This window comes from Taudactylus pleione, unplaced genomic scaffold (genome assembly GCF_031769625.1).
Source record: "Taudactylus pleione unplaced genomic scaffold, aTauple2 ptg001183l, whole genome shotgun sequence".
Lineage (NCBI taxonomy): Eukaryota > Metazoa > Chordata > Amphibia > Anura > Myobatrachidae > Taudactylus > Taudactylus pleione.
In genome coordinates, this window is record NW_028285584.1 from 699,457 (window position 1) to 727,158 (window position 27,702).

Below are 27,702 nucleotides of genomic sequence, written 5' to 3' on the forward strand. Positions count from 1 at the left end.
GTAGCTCGCGGTCTTCATTTTGGTAGCTCCCCCAGCTGCAGTACTGCCGAGTCATCTAGGAGGAAGTGACCTCTGATGTGTGCTCCCCCGTGGTGTCGACGCCATGGGTGGAGCCACAGGGAAGCACGTCCGGTGATTGCCGCAGCCTCTACAGCAATGCCTAACCTGGTTCCACCCACAGCGTGTACGCTACGGCAGAGCGATTGACTCCCACCTTCCAGAAAATCACACAGCAGCTCTGCCTATATCTTTTAGTAGTTCTTCAGGAGGTTTCATTTTTCTAAAGTAGCTCACACCTCAATTAAGGTTGGCGACCACTGTCCTAAACACATTACATGTCTGTGGGGCCAGATCACAAAGTCAAGCAGACTACAAAGTTTCCTAAATGTAGGGTTCCCTCAACAAAGAGGAGCCATTGACCAAATATATGTTTTCAAGCTACACCATTAAAATCCAGTTTGAGACACTTTCAAGAGAATGTAAATGTGTTTAAGGTCGGACTGAATGCACCCGAACACAAGTGGTAATTGCCAGTCTATGTGATATAGCTACAGATGTGGGAGAGCCCGGCTTCCACTCACCCTAGAAGACCTGCGCTAAACTCTTTCCACGTCTGGGGGTTGTAGTGCACCAGAAACAAAATCATGCTCTAAAAGTCCATGGGAATTATATTTATAGCAGCTACTTTAATCCCACCAGCGTCTGATTGGTTGTTATTGCATGAGCCAGTGCTTTCTATGCAGACAAAGATAAATGGTCGGAGTGGCCGCAGCATAAGAGCAATTCTTACATAAATTTTGTTCAACTCTACATAAGACTATAATGAATATTGGGCACAATAATAGTGACACAGGTGCTTGTTACAATAGGTACAATAACAAAATATGATACAGGTGCTTGTTTATACAGTACAGGTACAATAATAAAATAATACTGGAATAAAAGAGAGGGGGAGGGAAATAACCGACCCACCCAACCTTCCAGTCATTTATACGTTCCAGGCCCAGAAAATAAAGACGTTCTCCTCACAGAGATATTACTGCACCTTCCGTGGAGTTGATGTCACCCTGCTTTGGAACCTGGGTAAAAGCCCCCAGACCTCTCACAGCTTCCCTATCCCAGCAAATTATGACACAACATAAATAATAGATTCAAGCAGAATTTTATTTATAATTGTCTCTAACTACAGATAAATGCTGCAGCTGTGCGACACGGGAAGCAGTCACTTTGGTGGGAGGAACTTGGCTTCAGCCGTGGGATACAGGTGGTCTTCAGTTAGGATGTGGAAGCACCTACAGCAGATGTGTTTATGAGACTAAGCTGTGGGATACGGGAGGACTTGACTGGATTTCTACTCCCTCAACCACAGTGGAGCCCTAATTCAGGTGTGTGGGAGGTGCTGGGATACAGGAAACCTTCCCCCTAAGGGCGCCTCTGGTCTTCAGTTTGGGAGCCGGAGTATCAAATGTCTTAATTGGCTTCAGCGCCGGGAGATGGGAGGGTTTCGGATTTAAGGCAGGAGCTGGTCCAGATATTTTGCTCAGGTTCATCCATGGCAATAACGGCAATTTAGTAACGAGCAGTGGAGACGCTGGTAGTTTGCCCAGGGTTGCCCAGCTACAGCCATCGGCAGAGTCTCTAGATGGCTGTGCTTTGATGCCGTGTCTTTGTGCAGGGCACTGTTCCTGCCGGCCCACGTTAGATGGCTGTTTGGAGGCTGAGTTGTGTAACAGCCTGGCGCAGATTCTATTTTCTGCCTTCTTTTTATAGCCATAGAAGTCCTCACCTAGGCTGTATGGCTTTCTAGGTGAGACATGTTTCCCCTCTACCTGTATCTCCTGCATGGTGGCATATGGACTTGTACAGCTGTCCGGCCTGGATGAAAATGGACTTGTTGATGCAGAGCTACATGCTGGGCTCCTCGATGGAGGGAGATGGGAGAGTTTCACATCTGAAGCATTATACACTGGTCCAAATGTTTTCCTTGGATTCATCAGTGGCAATAACGGCAATTTAGTAATGAGCAGTGGACATGCTGGTGGTTTGCCCAGTGTTGCCCTACTACAGCCATCACCATCAGAGTCTCTAGATGGCTGTGCTTTGATGCCATGTCTTTGTGCAGAGCGCTGTTCCTGCTGGCTCACGTTAGACGACTGTTTGGAGGCTGAGTTAGGTAGCAGCCTGGCGTAGATTCTATTTGCTGCCTCCTCTGTATAGTCATAAAGGTCCTCACCTAGGCTATATGGCTTTCTAGGTTTCTCCTCTCCATGTGTGCCCTTCATGGTGGCATATGGACTTGTTCTGCAGCTGTCCTGGCTGGATGAAAATAATGTGGAGCTACAAGCTGGGCTCCTTGATGGTATAGAACCACGACTATACGTGGCCAATTCTCTCATTTCTCTGGGAAATTGTAAATAATTCACTGACAAAAACCTCTGCTGCTCTGTAGGCTTACAGGCACACAGTGGTACAGAATTGCCAGCCAGCAGGGTTCTTAACTGTCACCTGACAATGCCCTTTATGACATAACACTGCTTACAGGTTCTGATGTCACCACTTATGCCTTAAAGGGCCAGTGACATGCTAAATTATGTTTGTATATAATGCTTTTTAAATATAGGGTAATATAGGTTTAGGAACACTTCAGCTGCCATTAAAGTGCAGTAGATTGGCATTGCCCAGGTTAGACCTGTACAATCTAGCTGGTGTTGTCTCTACCCCATGAAAGCCCTTCCACCATCACTGAGGCCACACTGAGAGGCTTCCACCAGAAAGCAATCACAATAAACATAATGGATAAATTATCTTATACAATATGTCAGTGGAGGGTTCCAGACTGTAGATAGACAGTAATTAGTTAGACAATGTCTAGAGAGACCCCAGATGTTAGACAGTCAGTAGGTCGACAGGTACAAAAGTTCGACACACTATAGGTCGACATGTAAGAAGGTCGACATGCAAAATGGTCGACATGAAAATTGTCGATACAAAAAATTTATTGACACTTTATTTTTTTTTAGGTTTATGCACTTACCCCCACGGTTAGGCACTTACCAAGATGGTTAGGGTTAGGCACTTACCAAGACGGTTACAGTTAGGCACTTACCAAGACGGTTACGGTTAGGCACTAGAAGGGAGGGTTAGGCACTAGAAGGGAGGGTTAGGGTTAGGCACTAGAAGGGAGGGTTAGGGTTAGGCACCAAGGGGAAGTTTAGACTTAGAGTTAAGTGCAGATTAGGGCTAAAAAACAAAAACCATGTGTCGACCATTTTCATGTCGACCTTTTGACCCTGTCGACCTTCTTACACGTCCACATTTAGTGTGTCGACCTTTTTCTACCTGTCGACCTATTGACTGTCTAACATCTGGGGTCTATCTAGACATTGTCTATCTAATTACTGTCTATCTCTTATACCACACCCATCAGTGGAGGCTGAGTGACCCTGTCACTGCTGATAAGGAGGATGATTCATGCACCTTGTCCCTGGTCAGATATTGTATATATAATAACATAAAATACAGTATGTTGGTGCATTTTAGCAACTGTGGAGATCTCAGTGGCTGCCTGTATTCCTGCACCTATATAGCTAACAGCATTAATGACAAGTACAGAACATAATTGGGTATTGTGGTGACCAGTGACCAGTGTGTTTGGAGAAGTGTTGGCAATGGATTGCCTGTATAAATCGACACTTGATAGATTCTGTGTCGACCATTTTCATGTCGACCTTTTGACCGTGTCGACCTTCTTACACGTCCACCTTTAGTGTGTCGGCCTTTTGTACCTGTCGACCTATTGACTGTCTAACATCTGGGGTCTATCTAGACATTGTCTATCTAATTACTGTCTAGGTGCGGGCTAACAGGGCCGTCGCCCGGAGTGCAGACACCTAGAGGGCGCCACTGAGTCCCCCCCCACCGAAAAAAAATCAGAATGGAAAAAAAAATGTGCCGGTCCAATCCCCCCCCAGCCGCCGCCGGGACGCTGCATTTGCCGGGCGCCCGCTGATATTTGTTATCAGCAGGCACCCAGCTCCCGCCCTGCAGAAGCAGCCGAAAGCTGGAGCTCACTCCTGAGCTCCGGCTTCCGACAGAGAGAGAGTACTATGGGAGGGATGTCATGATGTCATGACGTCTCCCCATAGACCCGAGGAGCCGCCGTCTGACCAGAAGGCAGCGGCAGCAGCAGCGGAAGCAGGAGCAGGAGCGCGGCTAAAGGTAAGTATTGTGTTTTTTTTGTTTTTTTTACAGTCGGAAACACCAGCACTGGGGGGCATTACTACTGGGGGACAACTATAGGGGGCATTACTACTAGTGGCCACAACTACAGGGGGCATTATTTCTGGGGACATTACTACAGTGGGCACTACTATAGGGGGCCAGTACTACTGGGGAGCATTACTAATGGGGGCAGTACTACTGGGGAGCATTACTAATGGGGGCAGTACTACTGGGGAGCATTACTAATGGGGGCAGTACTACTGGGGAGCATTACTAAAGGGGACATTACTACTGGGGAGCATTACTAATGGGGGCAGTACTACTGGGGGGATTACTAATGGGGGCATTACTACTGGGGAGCATTACTAATGGGGGCAGTACTACTGGGGAGCATTACTAATGGGGGCATTACTAATGGGGGCATTACTACTGGGGAGCATTACTAATGGGGGCAGTACTACTGGGGAGCATTACTAATGGGGGCAGTACTACTGGGGAGCATTACTAATGGGGGCAGTACTACTGGGGGACAACTATAGGGGACATTACTACTAGTGGGCACAACTACAGTGGGCATTATTTCTGGGGACATTACTACAGTGGGCACTACTATAGGGGGCATTACTAATGGGGGCAGTACTACTGGGGAGCATTACTAATGGGGGCATTACTACTGAGGGAACTACAATAAGGGACATTACTACTGGCATTACTACTGTGGGCACTACTATAGGGGGCATTACTACTGTGGGCACTACTATAGGGGGCATTACTAATTGGGGAATTACTACTGTGGAGCTTTACTACTGGGGGAACTACTATAGGTGGCATTACCACTGGGGGTACTACTAATGGGGGGGCACTGCATGGGGGGCACCACTACTGGGGCCAATGTGTAAGGTGCACCACTGCTGTGGGCATTGTATAAGGGGCACTACTATTGTGGGCATTGTATTAGGGGCACTACTACTGTGGGCCTTGTGTATAAGGTACACTAATTTTGGCATTATGTAAAAGGGGGACCACTTTGTGTCATAACATAAGGGACTACTGTGTGGTGTAATTTGAATTGGGGATAATGTATTATAAAGGTAATTACTGTGTGTGGCACAATGTATTATACAGGTTATTACTGCACATAGCATAATGTGTTATACAGGGCATTACTGTGTGTGCATAATGTGTTAAACAGGGCATTACTGTGTGTCGCATAATGTGTTATAAAGGGCATTACTGCGTGTGGTATAATGTGTTATAAAGGGCATTACTGCGTGTGGCATCGTGTGTTATAAAGGGCATTACTGCGTGTGACATAATGTGTTATAATGGGCATTACTGCGTGTGGTATAATGTGTTATAAAGGGCATTACTGCGTGTGGCATCGTGTGTTATAAAGGGCATTACTGCGTGTGGCATAATGTGTTATACAGGGCATTACTGGGTGTGGCATCGTGTGTTATAAAAGGGCATTACTGAGTGTGGCATCGTGTGTTATAAAGGGTATTACGCGTGTGGCATTGTGCGTTATAAAGGGCATTACTGCATGTGGCATAATGTTTTATAAAGGCCATTACTATGTGTGGCGTAATGTTATGTTATCTAAAAAAAAGTTCTTTCTTTTTTTTTTTTTTGGGGGGGGGGGGGGGGGGGCGCAACTGGGAACTTTCGCCCTGAGCTCCACAATGTCTAGAACCGACCCTGAGTACACCTGTGCACCAGCGAGGTGGTCTGGAAAACATGACCTGTTAGGGATCCTGAGGACGGAGTATGAGAACCACTGCTCTAGAACGAACCAAGATGAATTAGGGGTAGATTTACTAACGAGCGGTTTGTCAAAGCCAACGATCATCAGCGCCTTTGGCTCAGTTTTAAAAGGGCAGTAGAAATAAATGCCAGACAAGCCTTGTTTAGCGTTTATCACTCAGTGTGTGAGGGGCTGGATGCTCAGTGTATAAGGCCATAGACTAGTCATGTGTGTTGATGCATTACTCTCCATGCACTATGATACGTCTGTTTCTCCGATGTGAATTATTTATTCAGAAATTGTATACATTTTTTAACAAATTTAATTTCAGAATCAATTGAGTCAATAACCCAACAGTAGTTACAGTGCAGCCCAGGTCTCGGGACCAGCAAGCAGAGGAGTACCTGGCGCATCCTATAGACACTCCAGGTGACTTTACAAGCTGTAGGGTTAGGGGACATTCCTGCCGCCTCTACAGGCTGCATTGTGCCGTGTCAGGCTCTCTGCAAACCAAATGCAGGTGTCATGGAGCAGCGACGCTGACACTCCCCTGGGCCCTGGGCGTAGGCACCACTCACACATCCCTAGTTACTGCCCTGAAGGTGCAGATATGGTGCCATGCCCCTGAATCTGTTGTCAGTTTGTATCTATCCCTTCGCTGCTTATCTGTCTTTACAGTAAAGGTGCCCATCCACTTGTAGATGCGGGGGTGACGGCACGATTACGACATCGTAATAATGCCGTTGCCTCCCTAGGGGAGAAGTGCATACACTGAACGTTCAGACGTTCAGTGTATGCACATCAATCATCTCCGGTAGACCGTCAATCATCGTCAGCAGGGCCGGATTAAGGGGGGGGCGACAGGGGCGGTCGTCCCTGGGCCCCCACACACGGAGGGGCCCCCACTAGCAGCGTTGCGCTGTCTGCGCCCGCAGCTAGCGTCCTCTCCGCTAGTGTAGTGTAGACTAAATAGTGACATAGTCAGACAGACTCTCATTGGCTGCTGTACAACGGAAGGGAGCCGGCTCCCCCCCGCAGCTGGTGATCATGACGCTGACGTCTCTCCCAACTGTGCAACAGAAGAGCCGGGACTCATGTAAGGAGCAGGGATTCAGGTAAGCTTTTTTTTGTGTGTGTGTGTGTGTGTGCGGCACTGTCACTGCATAGGGGGTGGGGGGAGCGTTACAGGCGTCCCTGTATAGGGGGGCAGCTACAAGGGTCACTGTATAGGGGGGCCATTTCATGGGGCACTGTATACGGGGGCGGTTTGCTACTGGGGGCAATGCATAGGGGGGGGCTACTACTGGGGCACTGTATAGGTGGGGACTTCTACTGGGGTAGAGCATGGGGGACTACTACTTGGGCACTGTATAGGGGGGACTACTACTGGGGGCAATGCTTTTGGGGGAATACTACTGGGGGCACTATAAAGGACACTGCATAGGGGGGGTTACTACTGAGGGCAATGCATAGGGGGGAACTACTACTGAGGGCAATGCATAGGGGGGAACTACTACTGAGGGCACTATATAAAGGACACTGCATAGGGGGATTACTACTGGCGGCACTGTATAGGGGGGTACTACTAATGAGGGCAATGCATAGGGGGTAACTGCTACTGAGGGCAATGCATAGGGGGGACTACTACAGGGGGCACTGCATAAGGAGCACTGTATAGGGGGGACAATTACTGGGGACATTGAATAAGGGGCACTTCTACAGTGGGGATTGCAAGAGGGGCATTAAGGTGAATAGAAAGAAAAAAAAATCCTAGGATGACGAGAAACGGTGGTATATAGGGGCTCCCACAAGTTTGTTGCCCAGGGGCCCCCACAAACCTTAATCCAGCCCTGGTCGTTTTAGACATTTAAATGCCCGATGTGGAGTTGATAATTGAGCGATTGCATGATTACGATGGCGTAATCGTGCAATCGCTCAGTATTATCGGCACGTGGATGGGCACCTTAAGTTCTTTCCTGAGATTCAGCTCGGTTCCGTTTATTGCGATAACTCACTGGGATGCTGACCCCACAACCAGTGGTAATTAAGGCCCTCATTCAGAGCCACTCGCAAACAGCAGTACGCTCGTTGCGTTCCGATGTTGACTAACCACGCATGCGTCGGTGTTACACTGCGCATGTGCGTACGGCAGATTGCGAGCTTTTTATCTGTCGTTCCTAAAATAGCGTACAGGAAGTGACATGTCAAATGTGATTGACAGAACAGGGCGTTTTTGGGTGTTGACGGGGGTGGAGATGGAAAAACGCAGGCGTGGCGAGGCGTTTTTGGGGCGTACATACATTAGCAGATGCGAACGTCAAATGTGTTCGGACCGTCACATACGTTACTGGAACATCCTCTTTCCCTTCAAAATGCTCGCACAGTTTCGGGTCTGGATTACTCGACCACATTGGCGATGGCCTTCTCCTCCGTCCCGGGACTCCACGATGTTGCAGCGATTAATCGCGGGTGGTCACAAAAGCAATTAGTGTTGTATTGAAAACCGGCTTGGTATGTGTTTGGAAAGCAGTTTATTGGGATAGCACAAAACCGTACGCAGGTGGAAATCATACCTGCTAATGTCAGGATTACACAATCAATTGGCGTACATTTTTTGGGTTTTTTTTTGGCCTCAATTTGTTGTTTATGGCCTATTGTGACAATAATGTCATCATGTTTTAATTAGCTCCCCTTTTTTTTTTTAATGTGCAATTTGCATCGTTATGTGTTTTTTTAAACGTTCCTTCAAGAGGCCTTTTTTTTATACAAATGAAATGGTTTTTGGTGTCCTTTTTTGCCTTTAGGTCCAGGATTAAATGTAACCCATTTGTCCAATAATGTCACAATACAATGTCAGATTTTTTTCATAAATTTATTGTTTAAACACAAACCAATTGGCATAATATTTTTTTTTAGTTTTTCTGCCAAAGATACTTTTTTTCAAAAATAAATAATCAATAACTGATAACATAAACGTACAAAAATAACTTAAAAACATTTCACAAGAAAGGAGAGGGAAGTTTTGACCAGAAAGGAATATGAGCCAAGCACAGAAGGAGTGTGGGAAAAGTCGCCATTGCTGTCACCGTTTTTTCGCCCGTTTGGATGGGGGAGGGTGGGCGCCAGACCGGGTCCGGGATGCCATCGGGCTGGCCTGTCCAGAGGCAGATGTTGTGGCCTCTGGACTAGGCACAGGGCTAGGCACATTTGGAGGATTGGCTGATGTTGTGCCAGAGGTGGAGGATCCTGATGTTCCGGCAGGAAGGGAGGTCGGCTCCACCATGTGCTGGCGAACGAGCTGCTCCAGGGCATCGGTGATGCGGATGTTGGCCCTGGTATTTTCCGCCAGGGCTTGACCAATGGTCACGTTGGCCGCAGCATTTTGCTCCAGGGCCTCAGCCACCCGTAGCAGACTGGCGTCCATCCTCTGCAGAATCTCCGTATGGAAATCCGATTTGAAATTGAGTTCTGTGAGGAGGCCCACTGCCTGCGAGGGGGCACGCCCTGGACTGGCTTCTGCAGGGTCCTCAGCCGGATGTACTGGTTCCTCCCCTGCAGAGCCAGCAGAAATTCTGCGGCCAAGGCTTCCCTCTGGAGCAGACTCATCCGCCTGTGTCTCTGTTGGAAAAATGAGAAAAGACTCACATTAGAATCTACATATTGGCACAATAGCATTTCAGAGTTGGTGACATCACAATACTTACCTGGGCCAACATGAGGAGCCGCAAAGTCTGGCATGTCCGTATCCATGTTGGACACGCCAAACACCTCCACAGGCTGCACACACCCCTGTGCCAGCTCTTCTAAATCCGTCAACTCCAATGACACAGGGGTGGGACCCCCACCTGTCCCCCTTGCATGCCTAGCCCTGTCCGCGAGTTTTTGCTTTAGGCGATATTTGAAGTCGCCCCATCTGTGGGGAAAAATGGAAGCCATTATCCTTTGGTTTAAAATGGGGTTTGTTTTTAGGGGGGGCAAGGGTTTACTTACCGCCGTTTGACATCCCGGGCTAGACGGACATAATCACCCACCGTATTGACAGCAACGGCTACCTCTTCCCACATTCTCCACTTCTGGCTTAGACTCATATTCCTGTCTGCCTGTGGCAGGATGTCCACACACTTCTGGATCAAAACCTCCATCTCCTTTCTTTTGAAATGTGGCTGCCTTTTTTTTTGGCCGCTTTGGCCGGAATACTGGGCCCAGCAGCCTCTTCCATGTCATCCTCCTCACCTATTTGTGTAAATTTACAGAATTCACAAAATCACAACTTGCCTCATCTTATGTTTCAAAGTAATCGTTGATAGAAAATGCATGAAAGACTTACCGCCTGACTCTTGGGCATTTTTTCCCTGGTCTGTCGCCATGTCTGCGGTCCAAACAAGAAATACACCAGAATTTGAATGTGTTTTCGTGACGTATTTATACATGCGTCCTTATTTTGCGGCCGCATCATTGATTGTGCGGCCCTATGATCCCTCCTTAATTTGTGCGGGAAACGAAACACTATTTATGGCTTGGTGTGTCTCAAGTCGAGGTGGCGTTTTTGGATTGTTGGAGGTTATCTTGGCTGGAGTTTATTGATTGTGTAGAAAGGAGTTGGAGGTTGGAGAATCGTTTGTTGTTTAGATTTGCGTTTTTTTTTTCCGTTATCTTTGTTGGTTTATATTTTTGGGACCTCGTTTGTTGATTTGGTAAGTTTTGTGAAGTCTAACTTTTGTTCAATTGTTGTTTCATTGTGTTTTGTATATTTTGTAATTTTTGGATACCTAATTTATTCTATTTTAGATTTTGTTTTTTTTCGACCCCAAAGACCTTTTGATTTTGCATCTTAGATATTTGCTCTTGGTAAGTCCATTTTTTATCTTGTATTAGCGAACTAATTAGCGCATTTTTAGTAGTTACTCTTGTGACTTGTATTTGCGAACTAATTAGCGCATTTTTAGTAGTTACTCTTGTGACTTGTATTTGCGAACTAATTAGCGCATTTTTAGTAGTTACTCTTGTGACTTGTATTAGCGAACTAATTAGCGCATTTTTAGTAGTTACTCTTGTGACTTGTATTAGCGAACTAATTAGCGCATTTTAAACAGCTTAATAATCATTCTAACTTTTTGATGGTTTAGCTTTCGCTTTTTGAGCCAACATTTCGACCCGTTTTGATGTACTGTGTTAAATGTCGCTTTGCGGTTTTGCTAAATGGGTGTTTGGCATATTTGAACTTTGGTCTAGCACAAAATGTATCCACAAAAATGCACAGAGTGAAATGTGTCAAGTAATTTTGTTGTTTATTTTCAGTTTGGACGTATCATGACAATACCCCGGCATGTAAGCAGCAATGGATGGTATCATCAAGCTAAGTTGTTTTAATATAGTTTGGGGGTGGGTCAAAAGCCTTACTTTTAAATTTTGGAATTTCAGGTTGATCTGGGGAGGATTGTTCTGGCCATGCTCCCGGAAGCCGACCAACCTCAATCTCATCCCAGGCGTAGGCATCGTAGGCATGCAAGGCCCCAGATATTTCGAACACGTGTCACCATTTTTGGAATGCCCGATGATGAGGTTTTAAGACGCTACCGTCTACCTCCCAAAATCATCATAGACACTCTCTCATTAATAGAAAGTGATCTTGAGCGGCAAATTGACAGTCCAACAGCAATACCACCACTGACGCAATTTATGGCGGTGTTACATTTCTGTGCCTCAGGATCGTTTCAAACAACGGTGGGAATAGTGGCGGGCATCTCCCAATCCTCCTTTTCCCGGATCCTGAGGGCAGTGATGGAGGCACTTTTCAAGCACCTCCATCATTTTATTCAAATGCCTTTGGATATGGGTGCCCTTAGTGTGGCCAAGGCCAATTTTTACCAAATAGCTGGCTTCCCACATATCATAGGGGTTGTGGATGGTACTCACATACTTCAGCCTCCAGCACGGCTGGAGGCAATATTTCGAAACAGGAAACACTATCACTCCCTGAATGTAATGGTGGTATGTGATGCCTCCCTCCAGATCCTGTCCCTGAATGCTAAGTTACCAGGAAGTGCACATGACTCCTTCGTCATCCGGCAATCAGGGATATGGCAGAAATTAACCAACCTACATGCTGGTGATGCGTGGCTTCTGGGTAAGTGGAGACCTTTAGTACATAACAATGTTAAGCTTGATACACAGTGTTCCTGATGTCTCTTATTTTTCACAGGAGACAGTGGATACCCTTGCATGTCCTGGCTGCTCACTCCTTATTTGGCTCCCACACCAGGCCCACAAAGTGAGTATAATTCCGCACTTACAGCCACCAGGCAAGTGGTGGAGCGCTGTATCGGCCTTTTAAAAGGCCGATTCAGATGCCTCCACCGCTCTGGTGGCGAGCTCATGTATTTGCCGGATATGGTGTCGAAAATTGTGGTGTAGTGTGGGATATTTCACAACATCGCCATAAGGAGTGGTGTCCCAATGCAGCCAGAGGATGCCTTACCTGAGGATGGCCCCCCCGAGGTTGGTCGGAGGTCAGTATGTGGGGTGGCCATACGCGATGATGTGGTGGCCAGATTTTTTAGGTAAGTTTGACCCAAACTACAGTGTTTATACCTAATGTGTTTGTGTTTGTTTGCGAACATCTAATTTATTTTTATTTTTTCACCATCTTCTGTTTGTTCACATAATCTTTGCCACTCCAATGCTCACTACTTCCTGCTACCCTTACCAAACCTGGATCTGGTGATTTTGTCCATATATTCTGGAACCCATATCGCAACGCCATGTTTGTGGAATCATGTTGGCATGGTCCTTCGTCAACCAGTTCTTGATTGTTTTTTTTAATTAAATATTTTATTTGTATGTGTTGTATTTGAGATTATCACTGTTTTTTTTTTGGGGGACTGACCACTTTGATTTCTCATTTATGTTGTGAATAAATGTTTGGAGAGTGAAATGGTCTTCCTTTTTTTGGACGTTAACAGCAAGTGGAACCAGGTTAACACACCTTACAATTGACTAAGGGGTAATCCAGTACTGACACCAGTTGATGTAAACTAAAATATGTTTGCAGGTTCCCAACCCACACCAAAAGGAAGCCTGTCCAAACCTTTGGATTTTGAAGATTGGCCTAAGCAGCTTGCACACCAACTAGGAACCTGTAAAATTGCGAAATATCTAATTGACACTACACCCAAAAAGGGAAATGACATTGTTACTGTTATGTGTTTCTTGTGGCTGTTTAACATACAAATACAAAATACAATCTAACTTTTAAAAAATGGAAATCCGTGCAGGAACAGTCTACTTATGTCAGGGAAAACTATTTGTGTTTTAGAAAAAAAGAATGAGCCAGAACGTATATTAGAACTACAAAATTTATTTACAAAACGAAAAAAAAAAAAAAAATCTACTGGCGAAGGATGCCAGACAGCCGGTCAAGGGCCACAAGAAGGCCAATTACATGTTGGCGCATCTGGCCAACACAATCCTCCACCTCTTGACGACGCCTCTGTTCCTCTGTGGGTGAGAAAAGTGTGTGGATTAATAAAACAATAGGGAATCCACATTAAAAAAACAAAAACACAACGAAATCACTCCTAAACCGAAAAAAAACAAAACAAAACAAAAAGGGGGTGCTGGCAAAAATACAAGGCCTATGTACAAATTCACACAGGTGTGATATGTGTATGTTGAAATCAGCAGGAAGAGGTAAAGGCAAACTGCTAAATCACCAAAAGTAAACCAAACAAGCACGAATAAAGGCACGACACATGATTACATACAAACAGTTTGTGGTTAAAAAAAATTAGAAATAAAAACATACCGGGAGCCAAAACGGGAGCTCCGGAAGTCCCTCCATGTTCTTCCTCGGAGGAGCCTTCATTCCCCAAAGAACGGGGAGGGGTAATGATGGACTCCGGGGAGGGGGTAATTGGAAGAGGGGTGGGTGGAGGAGAGGGGGAAGTGGGACGGAGGGGAAGGAGGCCCGACAGTTCCGGGAGAGGGTCTGGGAAGGCTGGGGAGGAGTGGGGTATAGGGGAAATATTTGGGGTGGAGTGTTGGCTGGGGGTTGGGGATAGTGGCCGGGAACGCCGTCTGGCCGGACGGTGACGGCGTAGTCTTGGCTGTCCTCCTAAAATATGTCAAACAAATTGAGGTTAGTTTCTGGGCAAATCCGGGGCCCAAATTAAAAAAAAAAAACCAGCAACAAAAAACATGCAAAACGGAGTAGAATGAAAAAAACAGAAATAGAGGGAAAACAAGCACACGCTGATATGAGGACAAATAATTAATAGGACAGACAGGAAAACATGCACACGCAGATATGAGGACAAATAATTAATAGGACAGACAGGAAAACATGCACACGCAGATATGAGGACAAATAATTAATAGGACAGACAGGAAAACATGCACACGCAGATATGAGGACAAATAATAAATAGGACAGACAGGAAAACATGCACACGCAGTTTGCCCCACAAACACAAACATGAAAACCACAATACATAACACTTACTTTCAACGATCTGCATGCGAAAGCATGCCAGCAAGCGGGGCGTTCGCCGTTGCAGGTCTGACCACCTGCGCTCAAGCTGCCCGATGTTGCGGCGTGAACCCATCGACCGCAGGCGGGACCGTGCCTCCGCATACGCGGAGCGCTTCTGCCGGTTGGTGATGGGTGGAGGCTGGCTGGTGATCCGCCTATCCATCACCTCCGTAAGCACCAGCAGCTCGCGCCTGGTGAATGCGGAGGCTCTCATGATGGCAATGGAGTTTTTCATACAAAACATTTTTGATAAAGTGTGGCCAAAATTTCTGATTGGCTAATGTATTTTGGAAATTAACAGGAGCAATTTTATTGGTTAGTGTATGAGTCATGTGTTCAACAGGGCCAGAAATCTCTGGAGAGTTATGATAGGCTTGATGCAGTGACATGCGTTTGCAAATTTAAATAAAGAAATGAACCCCGGAAAATATGCGGGGATCCACAGCAATAGAACAATTGTTTAATTGTGGTTCACATGTTTTTTGAACAATAAAAGCGAATGTTCCATCCGTACGTATTCTGCGGGTAAACACAAACACGGACAAGAGTAAAGTTTCTTGCATTGTGTTGAAAAAAAAAAAACAATTAAGCTAATTGATACATTGATTGGCATGATACGATTGAGGGAGGTAGGCAGAATAAAGGAGCAGGTAATCGACATCTGACAAGGCCACTTCCGGTTTCACTGTGCGTGCGTTCCCTTCAAGCCATTTCGGGGATGTACGCTCGCTATTTCGCACGCTCGTTAGTTAGAGGAGGGGTCGCCTGAGTTTAGGGAGGAATTTTAGATGCGAACGAAAATACGAGCGAGCCATTGAATTTAAATATTTTTGTACGTACGCCTAACGTACGTGCGCCCGCTTGCGAGTGGGTCTGAATGAGGGCCTAAGGCCTCACTCAGATTACTGTCTGGACCGTGTAAGACCAGTCTGTATGTAACTATGGCTTCTGCTTCAAACAATCGATGGTCGGTCTAGAATATCCGGTTACTATCATATTTCTCTTTCACACAGCGCCAACATATTCTGTAGAGCTGTATAATCAGAGAACATTATTCAGGCACATACGTTTCTGCTCCAGCGGAGCTTACACTCTAATTTCCCATAGGCATAGATGGTATATACAGAAGTCAGGACCAATTCATTTAATGTCAAATAATTTACCAGTATGAGAGGAAATAACTCACACAAATGCTGGGAACACATACAAACTAGGCACAGAGACACCCTGGCCGGAGTAGAATGAGGCCCCTGCGCTGCTATTATGCATCCAATAAGGTAAAATTGCCCCTTACCATTAACCAGCAGAAACGTCAGCATCAATCATTTGCAGATTATCATGTTACTAACTGGCTGCATTCATTTCACTACCAATAGGTGTGAGGCGTTTCTTTATTACTGCATTAACATAACAAAGGAACATAATATGTATTCAGGGACACAAAGGTTTTTTTTTTTTTAATAATGTTTTCAGCTTTTGTGCTTATATACAGCTGAAGGTTAGTACAGCGCCAGCCACATTATCCACTGGGCACAGTGGGTCTGATTCAGAGCCGGACGCTATTTGCGGACGGTCGTTCTGAAAAAGGGGCTGGCTATTTAAATTGAGCGCTCGCTCTTTGTGGTCTGTTGACGCCTCTATGTCTGAGCGAGCGAGCGAACGAAACATGCGCTCGCTATTTTGTAAAGATGCCCCCTGGCCGCTCGCATCATACGTCATCTCCGCTATTTATTAGATTAATCGAGTACATCGAGAGGCGTATGAACTGCTCGCTATTCTTGTGGTAGCAATCATGCGAGCAGTTCACGGTAAAAGACAACCAAGTGACGTGGTTGATGACGCTGCTTTGTTAATTATGCACTCCCATTAAACGCCCATTTTGACCGTTTGGCACGCCTGCGTTCAGATCTCCACTCCCCGTTTTCATGCACCTTCCCCTATTACCACCCACAAACGCCTCATCCTGTCACTCAAATTAGCAGGCATTCGCCATTTTGCGAGCACACGATTTCCGACCGCACTGACTGGTTGGCGCATGCGCATTACAACCCATACGCATGCGCAGATGTGCGAACAACGCTCGGAGCGAACGAGCGGCTCTGAATCAGGCCCAGTGTCTGCACAATAGTATAAGTATACCTGCTTACAGAACATCCGGGAGATTCATGAATCTTGGGTGACTCTCCTGGATGCCCAGAAGAGTGGGCAAGTCTCCCGGAGGCCACCCACCCACGTTCCCTAGTGAAGTGCGTGGTATGGACAGACAATCACGTGATTCCGCTGAATTGTGTGGCCCTGCCTCAGGCTTCGCAGTGCAGATAACCCTAAGTGCGATATCGGGCACAAAGGGCCTGATTCTGAGTTGCGTGCAATCCCACCTGCTTATGGATCTAGTGACTTTTAGCGAACTGCGCACGCATTGGGGCCTGCATACGCTACTTAGAGCAATTACGGGTGACTCAAATTGCATGGAGGTAAACATGGAGGCAATTTCTATAGCTAGTCACAGTCACTTTGCCACGGAGTGAGCGTGAGTAATACACATCAGGGGGTATTTGGTAATTAGCACATGACTGACATATGAGACTGAAGTGTACCGGTGGGCTACCTGTCTGCTATTGCACCTCTTAGTAACTGACTAGAACACAAAGCTGGGAGATGTAGTTCAACAATAACTGTTGTGCTGCAGAAAGACTGATTATTTTTAGTAATAAACATCTAACTTTTCCCTTTTCACCATTTAGCTCCTGGCTTCCTGCCCGAGGATGGAGATCTAGATGGCCGAGGAGGAAGAGGCTGACGGCAGTGACCAGAGGATGACAAGGGGCCAACCAGGTGTGCGGAGCCGGCCAGCTGCGGGAAAATGACCTTCCAGCAACCGCCTGTGGGCAATCTGACACATTTTATGCCACTACGCCAGGCAAGTGGTTAAAGGGCACCAATGCAGATATTTGCTATGTATAGGGCCCCATGTATATATTTCCTATGTATAGGGCCCCATGCAGATATTTCCTATGTATAGGGCCCCATGTATATATTTCCTATGTATAGGGCCAGAAATAGATATATCCTATGTATGGGGCCCCATGCAGATATTTCTTATGTATAGGGCCCCATGCAGATATTTCCTATGTATAGGGCCCCATGCAGATATTTCCTATGTATAGGGCCCCATGCAGATATTTCTTATGTATAGGGCCCCATGCAGATATTTCTTATGTATAGGGCCCCATGCAGCTATATCCTATGTATAGAGCCACATGCATATATGTCCTATGTATAATGCCCATGCTGATATTTCCTATGTATAGGGCCTTTGCAGATATTTCCTATGTATAAGGGCCCCATGCAGATATTTCCTATGTATAGGGCCCCATGCAGATATTTCCTATGTATGGGGCCCCATGCAGATATTCTTATGCATAGGGCCCCATGCATCTATTTCTTATGTATAGGGCCCCATACAGATATTTCCTATGTATAGGGGCACACATTCAGATATATCCTATGTATGGGGCCCCATGCAGATATTTCTTATGTGTAGAGCCACATGCATATATGTCCTATGTATAGGGTGCCATGCAGCTATTTCCTATGTATAGTGCCCATGCAGATATTTCCTATGTATAGGGCCCATGCAGATATTTCCTATGCATAGGACCCCATGCAGATATTTCCTATGTATAGGGCCCCATGTAGATCTTTCACACTCATATTCAATTCTTTTAACCTGTTTTGTCTATTAACACTGGGCCTGTTTTAGGAATAGAGTAAAGGTGCCCACACACATACCGATCTGCCCACGATCAGCCGATGTGTACGATTTGTGTACGATTTCCCTTGAAACTCTCCCCGGCAGCTCTGCACATGATCTCCACACAATCTGTACACGATTTGGTGTCCAATCTTCAAACGGTCTCTCCTGCATCCAGACTGTCACAGTGCATCGCCTCCTAGATTGTCAGATCTGCCCCACTGCACGGCAGATCTGACGATGCGATGTGCGATCTGTCGTTCAAATGTGTCGGAATCGGCCAGATCGTGTAAAATATCACTATGTGTGTGGGCACCTTAAGATACAGCCAGTGACTGTGCACCTTGGTAACACCATGCTGCACTGCAGGTGGGACAGGTGTAACATGGGCAGAGAGAGTTAGATTTGGGAGAGTTGTGTCCAAATTGTAAACTAAATTGCAGTGTACCAATAAAGCTGTCCAGCTGTGGGCCGCATACAAAAGCAGCCAGTATTTACACGGGTTCAACCCGGCTCGCTATACAGTGTACACGGGTAACCTGTGTCGATGCGACCTGGGTCCCATTCACAGAATAGGAAGAGCTCGCTCAGCACCTGGTGGTGGTGATGTCAGGAAAGTATCTCTAAACTTCTAAATACGTATCCTAAACCAGTGGTCTCCAACCGGTAGCTCGCGGTCTTCATTTTGGTAGCTCCCCCAGCTGCAGTACTGCCGAGTCACCTAGGAGGAAGTGACCACTGATGTGTGCTCCCCCGTGGTGTCGACGCCATGGGTGGAACCACAGGGAAGCACGTCCGGTGATTGCCGCAGCCTCTACAGCAATGCCTAACGTGGTTCCACCCACAGCGTGTACGCTACGGCAGGGCGATTGACTCCCACTTTCGAGAAAATCACACAGCAGCTCTGTCTATATCTTTTGCTTCTCTACTGCACGTACCTCCAAGGAGCCAGTAATTAAGATTGAAATGTGCCTGTTATTAAATTTTATTTACAAACTACAACAATGGCCCTCATTCAGAGCCGTTCGCTATTTGCGTTCGTTCAAAAACAAGGGGTGGCTATTCAAATGATCCGTTCGCACATTGCAGTCTGTTCACACCTCTAAGTCTGAACGAGCGAGCAAAACATACACTCGTTTATTTGTTAAAAACGCCCCCTGGCCGCTCGCACCATACGTCATGTCCGCTATTTATTAGATTAATCGAGTACATCGAACAGGATATGAACTGCTCGCTATTCTTGTGGTTGGTTTTTTCAACCGCTATTTTGCGAGCAGTTCGGAGTTAAAAAAAAAACAAGTGACGTGGTCAATGACGCTGCTATATTAATTATGCACACCCATAAAACGCCCGTTTTGACCTTTACGCACGCCTGCGTTCTGATCTCCACTCCCCGTTTTCAAGCACCTTCCCCTGTTACCACCCACATACGCCTCATTCTGTCACTCAAAATAGCAGGCACTCGCTATATTGCGTACAAACGATTTTCAGCCGCACTGACTGGTTCGCGCATGCGTACTAAAAAACGTACGCATGCGCAGATGTGCGAACATCGCTCGGAACGAGCGTACTGCCGCTAGCGAGTGGCTCTGAATCAGGGCCAATATCACCGTAATAATTAAATACATTGTTATTTTCTATGAAACTTTTTTTTCATGTTCATTAAATGACCTTCAATTGTTCAGTTATTAGCCAGATTTTTTTTTTATACAATTTTAGTAGCTCTTCAGAAGGTTTAATTTTTCTAAAGTAGCTCACACCTCAATTAAGGTTGGCGACCACTGTCCTAAACACATTACATGTCTGTGGGGCCAGATCACAAAGTCAAGCAGATTCCAAAGTTTCCTAAATGTAGGGTCCCCTCAACAAAGAGGAGCCAATGACCAAATATATGTTTTCAAGCTACACCATTAAAATAGAGTTTGAGACACTTTCAAGAGAACGGAAATTTGTTTAAGGTTTGATTGAATGCACCCGAACACATGTGGTAATTGCCAGTCTATGTGATATAGCTACAGATGTGGGAGAGCCTGGCTTCCACTCACCCCAGGAGACCTGCGCTAAGCTCTCTCCACGTCTGGGGGTTGTAGTGCACCAGAAACAATAAAATCATGCTCTAAAAGACCATGGGAAATATATTTATAGCAGCTACTTTAATCCCACCAGTGTCTGATTGGTTGCTATTGCATGAGCCAGTGCTTTCTATGCAGACAAAGATAAATGGTCGGAGTGGCCGCAGCATAAGAGCAATTCTTACATAACTTGTGTTCAACTCTACATAAGACTATAATGAATATTGGACCCAATATTAGTGACACAGGTGCTTGTTTATACAATACAGGTACAATAACAAAATAATACTGGAATAAAAGAGAGGGGGAGGGAAATAACAGACCCACCCAACCTTCCAGTCATTCCTAAATTACAGGCCCAGAAAATAAAGACGTTCTCCTCACAGAGATATTACTGCACCTTCCCTGGAGTTGATGTCACCCTGCTTTGGAACCTGGATAAAAGCCCCCAGACCTCTCACAGCTGCCTTATCCCAGCAGATTATGACACAACATAAATAATAGATTCAAACAGAATTTTATTTATAATTGTCTCTAACTACAGATAATTGCTGCAGCTGTGCGACACTGGAAGCAGTCACTTTGGTGGCAGGAACTAGGCTTCAGCCGTGGGATACAGGTGGTCTTCAGTTAGGATGAGGAAGCACCTACCCCAGATGTATTTATGAGAGTCAGCTGTGGGATACGGGAGGACTTGATTGGACTTCTACTTCCTCAACCACAGAGCAGCCCTAATTCAGGTGTGTGGGATGTGCTGGGATTCAGGAAACCTTCCCCCTAAGGGCGCCTCTGGTCTTCAGTTTGGAAGCCGGAGGATCAGATGTCTTTCTTGGCTTCAACGCCTGGAGACGGGAGGGTTTAGGATCTAAGGCAGGAGCTGGTTCAGATCTTGTGCTCCGGTAATAATGGCAATTTAGTAACGAATAGTGGGACGATGGTAGTTTTCCCAGGGTTCATCTGTCCAATTATCCGATCAACTAATGCGGGGGATCAAGCGACTATCGATCATGATGGTGATCCTAGCCTGCGAGGTCAGTCGCAGTGCTGGGATTGCTAATGCAGCAAGGAGGGTGTCTGACACCTCCTTCTGCATTCATATCAGAGATGGACGGATTTGTACAGGCGCTTGTGTGCGGCCGTGCAAATCCGTCCATCTCTGATACAATATGTGTTCGGGAACAAATAGAAGGGATGCTGAGCGCCCAAGCATCAGGCTACAGTGTTGCTGGAAAAGAGAAATACTTATTTTCTTTGTTCAAACCCAAGAAGATCCATTTTTGCACCACAGGAGCCGTGGACTGGTCACGACCTAAGGACCTGATTCAGAGCCGCTCGGAAAGGCATTAGCACGCCCACTTTGGCTGTGCGAGCGATCGCTCTGTGTATGCAAACATCTGTTAGCGTATGTTGAGACGCCCACTAGCATTGGTACATCGAGGACCATCGGAAGCGATCGCAGCGCTTGTGGTTGCCTTACCTTACCGCAAGCACTGCGAGGACTTCAGAGTAAAAAACAGGCATGTGATGTGTACTATGACGCTGCCTGTTAATTATGCACGCCTTAGAAAGCATGCGCAGTCGCATACCATCGGGCCGCTTGCGAGCAGCTTCGAATCAGGTCCTTAGTGTGCTCTGAGCAGTACAGTAATATCCGCCCTTTCCAATGCAAAGCACAATTGCATTTCTGCAACTGTAGCGCACCCTCCGGTATTACAGCACTCGTATAATTCTGAGGGCAACAACTCTGAACCTGAGGGGACATCAAATGAAAATTGATTCACAAGCCCCAGCGTTTTACCTCCTGCAGCTAACAGCTTGCGCAACTACAAAGGCTGCCGCAAGCAGCGATTATACAACGTCATCTGTTTCTGTGGAAAACGTATTGGTTTTAGAATTGATGAAATAGCAGCATATTTTGGGAAAGAAAGCACCAACCATTTATTGAAGGCAATATAATAAAAACCAGCAATAACAATGTGTTGCAGGAAATGCAGGTGGCCGCTATGGGGGGCGTGGAGGGATGAATCGCGTTATAATTGCCTCAGTGCAAATTGCAGAGGGCGGAGTCGTGGGGATGCAAATACTGATACCACACCCATTTTACTAGGAAGTGGGAGGGACACCTGCTCTTCAGGGAGTCAATGGGGACTCTAAGAAATTTGGGAGACTCCCGGGCATTCTGGGAGCATAAGCAAGTGCTGATTGTACAATACACCAATGTGCGTTTAGACTGCACCATGTGTAACAAGCTTCCATTTACCTCAGCACCAGCACTGGCTTTACTATATGCCTGAATTCCACTTCACACAGGAGCACTTGTATGTTACCTCTCAGAGGCCACTGTCCAATGTCACGTTGTCACCTTCACCCATCAGGACATTTATAGAAGAGGCAGCTGCACGTTTTAACATTGGCAGTTGTGGCAGCCAGGGCCGGTGCTGCCATCAGGCAGATTTATAGCAGCTGCCTAGGGCGCCGACACCTGAGGGGCAGAATTGAGGCTGCCTAGCACAATAATAAAAGATGTCTCTGAAAGTGAAATCCTTATTGTACTAAATCCTGGCCTCAGCCACAGAACTTATAAGCTGTTCCAGCCTTTGCTCTCTGCATGGTGGCTGCTGCTACCTCCCCTGGGACCAGACACCACTGGTGTACTGCAGTGCTAGCTGTCCTCCATGAGTCCCTGCCCCCTCCTACTTCTCTGCTCCTAACATGTGCCACCTTCCTGTCCTTCCCCTGCCTGCAGCTCCTTGGGGTGAAGTGAGTGTTGGGAGGAGACCACACACAGAGACAAGAGCTTCCTACAAGCAGAGGTAAGGATCTGTGGAGGAGGGGCAATTTTCAATGATATCTGGGGATTGGGGCATACTTACCAACTCTCCCTGATTGTCAGGCAGACTCCCTGATATAGCAGCAATCTCCCTGTCTCCCTGATATAGCAGCAATCTCCCTGAGTGCACCTTACCCCCATTATGAAGTTATATAAAAAAACACAGAGATATGTACATTCAAATGGGATCATTAGTATAATTGCCCTGCTTTGGGTATAAGGCACAATGATCCCTATGGCTACAGGCATTTTCTGAGAAGAATCCGTGTGTTTTCATCACCAAGTAGATCTTAAGGCGGGTATCCATTTGCCAATTAAAATGAGCGATTGAACGATATCGTTATCGTTCAATCGCTCATTAATCGTGCACAAATCGGGCATGAAAATGTCGGAAATGACCAGCAAAGCGCGCTCCCGCTGGTCATTTCCTACATCAATCATCGCCTGAACATGCTGTTCAATCTGCCGATAATGACAGATTCACCATATTCAGGGATGAGGGAGGGTGTCTACACTGAATGGCATATCGGTCAGTGTAGGCACTGCAGGGGAAGAGGAACGACTGTACGATTACAATGTTGTAATCGTACCATTGTTCCACTATCGGCTAGTGGATACGCACCTTAACTAACTGCTTTGGGGCTCATTTACATTTGGATGTAAGTCAGGTGTATGACACACGTCTCAGATGGGGGTAGGGGGGGTAAGGTGCGCTCTTCCTGCTAGTGATGGTGATGACTTGTGTGTGTTTGTGAGTGGTGTTAATTAGAATGTTTCTTCTGGTGGTGGTGATGTTTTGGGAGTGAGGAGGGTGTGATTGGGTATGGAGTGTAGTTTGGAGTAATGTGAAAAGGGGAATGGAATAGGATCAAAATGAGGCCAGCGAGACACAGAAATTTTGGGCAAAATCTTTTATTGAGTAGTCACAATGCTGCTCTGTTAAGATCCCGGGCAGGTGGGTGGGGTTCAGTGATGAGTGGTGATGAGACTGGGGGAGGTAGGTGGACCCTTTTAGGGGGCTCCTTCCCGTGCGGTTCAGTGACCTTGCACGTCACCCCTGCTGGACCTATGGTCGACAGTCTAGGAAGTCTCGGGGGGTGGGGGGATTTGCAGAGTGGGTTGGAACACCTGTGCGGCGTCCCGCATGTTGGTGTGAGTCTTGGTAGTACTTACCTACCGGTAGGTTTTTGTTATGGTGATGTAGGTCGACGTTGCGGCCGTTGCAGATAGGTTGGAAGCTGCAGGTTTGTTGGTGAGCTGGATCAGCGTGTTGCTGGTGTGCTGCAAGTGCACGGATGTTCTGATTGGTCTGCGGAGGTCAGCGACCGGAGTATGCAGCTGAAATAGGCTCTTGGTCATGCCGCTGGTGGTGCGGAGCCAGAGGTGTGGATGGGTGTGCTGCTGGGAGGCTGGGTTGCAGCGTGTGTGCTGGGACCACCCCTGGGGGGTGGTCTGCCCGGGATACTGATTCAAAAAAAGCCAGGGAGGAGGGGGGATGTGGAAAGTGTAACCGGGATGGAGCTGGTCACTGGCGATGTTGGCTGGGCGGACTTGCGGCCGGATGTGCGGGATGCTCTTATCACTGACGGTCCCTCGTGGAAATGGGGATTGACGGTGGAGACACCCCTGGTCAGGAGTGAGTTGCTGAGCACGCCTGGGAGCAGGTGGGAGAGGGGCTGGTCCGGGGTGGAGCCGGTCAATGGAGGTGTGAGCGGTGCGGACCAGCAGGCGGGTGGGCTGAGAGCTTTCTGCACTGGTGGTCCCTGGTGGGGATGGGGATCTTTAGTGGAGGTCAGCCTGGATCGGTGTCGGGTTTGATGTGAGGGTCTCCAACGCGTTTCGGCACAGGTGCCTTCTTCGTCTCAGATGTAGCAGGACACGCCCACTTTACCGCCGCGCTCACAGGTGCTGCTTTTTCCCTGAAATGCTTTTTCAAAAGTAGACAAGTATGGGTTGGGGTGTTCTTTACTTTTATCTTGTGCTGTATTAATATTATCTGTGGATAGGTTGTGTTGTAATTGTGTGTGTGTGTGGGGGGGGTATTAACATTGTGGGTTTGTGCAGTAATGTTCTATTGGGGTATATTGGGTATGTAGTCATTATATCGACATATAGAATGTCGACATTTTTGAGACTGAGTAAACATGTATGGACATAGTGTGACATCATACCCCCCAACAAATGTTGCCTTGAAATCAAGACCCCATGTGCGCCAAAGGTGCGTGCGTCCAAAAAGAGGGGGTGCCAGATAGAGAAAGAGACGTGGTAAAGCAGTTCTTTATTAGTGAGATAAAGCATATTTTCCTTTTTAAAAAAGCTAAATATATATACAGTATATGTGTAGGTGTGTATATATGTTTTGCTTTTGTCTTTTTTGTTTTTCTTTTTTTACAAATGCATTATTTTCTTTATATTTTTCATTGAATCTGCCCCTGATAGCCACTGACCGAGCTTCCACTACAGTACACCTGTGTGACCCGGCAATATCGGGTCACGTATGCGCAGAACAGCCCCGACTGACCAGCAGTGTGGTTAGTCTCTTCTTGCTGCTGCCTGCCAATATCATAGGGGAGTTGAGCATTACTTTGTCCTTACATTTAGGCTCACCCCGATCTACATATCTTGCTGTGGAGTCTGGGCAGCATTTTGCACTAGACCTCCGGGTAGCTGGACTGCAGACTCACCAGCCAGGACACAGTTGCCGACTTTCTGGCTGCTCCTTCCGGGAGGGAGCAGCCAGATCGGCAGGGCAGCGGGGGGCGTGGCCGAAAAAGGGGGCGTGTCCGGGCGGGTGCCTGCTCCTTCTGGGAGGGAGCAGCCAGATCGGCAGGGCAGCGGGGGGCGTGGCCGAAAAAGAGGGCGTGTCCGGACGGGTGTCTGACGTTTGTAGGCATCACGGGGGCGGGGCTACGCGATCGCGTAATTTTGGCCCAGCCCCCGCTACACAATGACGATAATACAGGCATTATGAGGCAGGGGGCAGGGCCAAAATGACGTGAATCGCGTCACTGGCTGCCCTCGCAGCGGGGGTTAAGAGTAAATTGCGGGGGATGTCGGGGGGATCGCCGGCTGCCGGGAGGCTTGCCTGTCTTTCCGGGGGGGCGGGAGCTGCACCCGATTATCGGGAGGGTAGGCAACCCTGACAGGATCAGGCAAGAGTTCTCATTTTTATCATACAAAATTGACGTGTGTGAGGAGCTGGGTGGTGGGTATTTGGGGGAGGAGGGGGCAGGCTTACATTTTCCCTTGGGCGCAGAGAACCCCTTGCACCGGCCCTGGTGGCAGATGCCCAAGGCAACCACATACATCCCTTACTAGTGTAATATTATGCGGGGTCGGGGCAATATGAATTTTATAAGAGGTCAAATTAACAATCAAATGTGTTGATAACTAATTATAATAATAATTTTAGCTATTAGGCATTATTAATTGAAAACAAGATAGGGGCGTTATTTGTACTTTAATCACAGCTTGTACCTGTAGAACTAACGTGATGTTGTGTGCGTTGTAGGTGGGAACAGCGCGCAGTATGAGAAATGCACCAGAGGGATGAGGGTCTCCATTGATTCATATTGGATACAACACAAATACTTTATATCTTCATAGGAGTGTTAGAAGTCGCGTTTGTAGCCCCACCCAGATGTAATTTTCGCTGCCCTAGGCACTTTTATGCGTCCACCACTCCCATCACTTGCACAGTGCTCCGCAATTAAGCTGTACCCCACCCCTTATGGCAAATGTATTCTTTATAAACTCTATTACATGTATAAGTAAGCATATCGGAATTAGGCCTTTTGAAGTCGCTATTGATTAAATGTGTTTTTAATCACATTTTCTTTAAAAACTGATTTTAGATAAGCCAGATTATGCCCCATGTCCCAAGCACCAAGAACAGTTTGTACGTTCAGCCGGGTAGCGAGACCCGCTAGGACGACTATGTTGCGCCTTTCCGGCAGCCGTTCAACTGTAAGATCCACGCCGGCTGGAGACTCACAGCTAGGGATGGACAAAGTGATGTAGAAGAAATTCAGCAATTTGCAAATCGTTCCAGATTTGCCAAAAATGTGCGGAGTAATTAATTTATCAGATCCATCCGAGTGCAGGAAACATGGAGACCAATCAGCAAGGATCCCTCCCATCTCTATACATAGTCTTTTCTACTTCAGGGTCCATAGGGTATCCACAGGATACATTGGGGTATAGGTGATGACGTCAGTCTTCAGGCACCACAGAGTTAAAGTTTTCAGCCTCCCAGGATGCATCTGGGTCCCTCTCCTATACCCCGCCCCCGGGCCAAGGCATCTCAGTTTCGTCGGTCCCTGGCCGGAGTCGGAGGCACTGTGCAGAGGGGGGCTGTGAAGAGCCCCTGAAGTTTCTTTTAAAGGCAGCGCTGGCTGCACATCTGGGAGTACAGCATGGACAGTCAGTACTGATGTCCATGCCATCTCCCCTACACCCCGCCGGTACCAGAACGCCGGTACTGATCCGGGGATGCTGGTAGACATCTGGGGTCACGGCTAGCGGTGCCCCCAGATGTCTTGGACCATGGCC